Here is a 2,793-nt window from a genome sequence, read left to right as displayed (position 1 = left end):
ACACAAGGTTAGAAAGACCAAAAGATTTTTCCTTTACCAAAACAAAGCATCGTCCCCAAATGGTGATGTTTCTTGACCAATTTTTGATGATGGGAGAATAAGAAAATATGGAGCCATCCTATAATCTGACAGGCAGCAGCTTTTGTCCTCACCACTCTCAGGAGCAGTTGGGTCCCCCTAACTTGAGGCCTGAACACCTTCTTTTGGCTTATAATGCCCTCTTTTTTTCATTCCTATGTTTCTTATCTCCTTATTTATTACATTAATAGCCAGGTACTATGGTTGGGTCTGTGTATATGTGATTACATGCCTGAGGAAGCAAAATTATGATGACAATGTTTCTCAAACATTTAAAAAATAGGAAAATAGTAGATACAAAACATGAATTTCATCATTCCCAGAGGAGCTAACTTCATCTCTATTTTTCTGTACTTTTAGGGCAACACATTACTCATTGTAGGATCTTTACTTTTTTTAAGCAAAAGTCATGATAAGGCTTCTACTGTCCTTTAGGAGACATGTTTGATTATATGATGCTTTTTTCTCTCTGCTCTATAAACATGGGATTTAGAAATTTGTGATTGAAAACACAATAAATGTCCCATACAAGGCGGCATCTGGTACTCAGCCTCTCAGAGACCACCTGTAGAGAGGTGGGGATGGAATGAAATCTTGCATTCAAGCCAGGAGTAGTCACATCACTACACCTATCACCTTGGACTATAGTCACCTCATCTGAATACAGGGGATTGGCTCTACAACTTTCAGTCTCTTCCAACTCCATTAACTCTATGACTGCATCTGAATGATGAAGTCCGTTCTTGCTGCTAGAGACAGTAGGTCATTGCTCTGTCTTTTCCTGCTTCTGAAGGACTCCAGCTTTGTGAATGCCATAGAGGAAGTACATGGTTTTCATAAATATCCTCAAGGAAGCCTTATTTTTCAATAATAGCTATGAGCCTATAATCAGCCCCTGTAATCTCATTAAAAATGCTTCCTTCCCATCCAAGCCCAACACATTCAAGAAGAAAGACAACAAGTGTAGATACCGGGCGATCTCCCTCTGCAGTCGGCCTGCTCTGGTAGAGCGGCCAGCCCTCTAGCCTTCGGGGCTGTTTGATTTGGCCTTTGCTGGTGAGGCTCTGGGAGGTGGGGCAGAGGCTGCCATCTGGACGGAGCCTGGGAGAGTCAATATTGAAAAGCCTGTTTGTTGTTCCTTTTGGCCTCCACCTGTTGGAAACTCTACAATGGGAGCCACTCAGAAAGGAAGAAGGGACAGCAGAGGAATTCCTGTACTGGAACAGTGAATGTTTTCATTGTTCCCCTGGGGATCACCCAAGAGAAACTGGCCTTTAATTATAGTTGAGAGCAGCATGTGGCAAGAAAACACAGTCAGAAATGGTGCCATGAAGCTTAAAGGGGACTCAGGAAGCACATCTCCTGCAAGGGTCTCTGGGCTCTCCAAGCCCACTTGCTAACTCTCCCCTATTGGGTGGCCCCCACTACCCACCCCAAAGGAGGCAGCAACTCACAGCATGAGTGTCTAAATGCCACCCACCCCAATGGGCCACCCAGATGCTCAGCTATTACCTATTTTCCTGTGTCACGGAGAAAACGGGGCCAGTCATCTAGGAAGCCCATCCACTTTCCTCTCTTGCTCGTTCCTCATGCTCACCCATCCGTATCTTCCTCCTCCTGTTTGGAGACTTGGAGGCTTCCTCACACCCTCTTTTGCTCTTCCCGTCCTCTTGCCTTTTCTAGAACCAGAGCCTTAGACCCTATTCACTCCCATCCCTTCTCTCTTCATCAGATTCTTGACCTCAGTCTACAAACATCTTCATGGCTCCTCTGTGCTTCTCTTCATCCTTTAGCTCCCACACTATTGCCTTCCTTCTCCAGTCAGTCTCCTTGAGAGAGGCCCCTCCTTACTCCTCCATTCCTTCACTTCCCATTCACCCCTGAACCATTGTGTGGAGGCTTCTGCATTATTCCAAGACAAAAATGAAACACAACAAAATTCCCTGTTCTTCGGCCGGTGAGCTTTGAGTTGCATATTCCAGGCTTCGTCATATGCATTTACCCTTCATACTCAACTATGATAAATTAGATGCCCATTACATGTCAGGCATATAGGCCAGAAGAATACAAAAAAAAAAAAAATCCCTAATAAAGCCCATGTCCTTTGGATGAAGAGCCCATTAGGTTGACTTTATTTATCTTTTCCTGAAGTCAGCTGGGTCTGAGCAGGTACAGGGAATCAAAGGCTAGGAGTCTGGGGTGACATGTGAGGTGTGGGGAGGGGGCATGAGGAAGGCTTAGGGCTCTAATGACACAGATTTCCTGGTATTGCCAAGACCCTGCCAGGTCTTGGGGCTTGCAGCAGCTATTTGGGGCTACAGGCCTTGGTGCCTAACCAAGGCCATTGTCCCAGCACTGTGGCAAGCAGCTGGTGGCAGGGTAGGCTAACATAGCCGGGGAAGGTGGCCCAAGTGAGCTGAATCCTGGCCATGTTCCTGTCCTGTACTCCCCAGCTACCTGCCTCTATCACAGTAATCATCAATTCCCTGGCTGACTCCCCGGAAACCCGAGAGCTCTAGGGAAGACCTAGGTCCAGAACAAGCTGTACAACTTTCAGGGTCCAGTGCAAACTAAAAATGCAGCCCCCTCAGTTCAAAATTATTAAGAATTCAAGGAGGTGACAGCAGAGCATTACATCAGGCAGGAGGCTCTTCTAGTGCCTAACTGTATGGGTCAATGCCCGGGAAGCCGGTCCTGCCTAGCTTTTTATCCATC

Source organism: Myotis myotis, unplaced genomic scaffold (assembly GCF_014108235.1).
Source record: "Myotis myotis isolate mMyoMyo1 unplaced genomic scaffold, mMyoMyo1.p scaffold_m19_p_3, whole genome shotgun sequence".
In the NCBI taxonomy this organism is placed as follows: Eukaryota; Metazoa; Chordata; class Mammalia; order Chiroptera; family Vespertilionidae; genus Myotis; species Myotis myotis.
Note: the sequence above shows the minus strand (reverse complement) of the source record.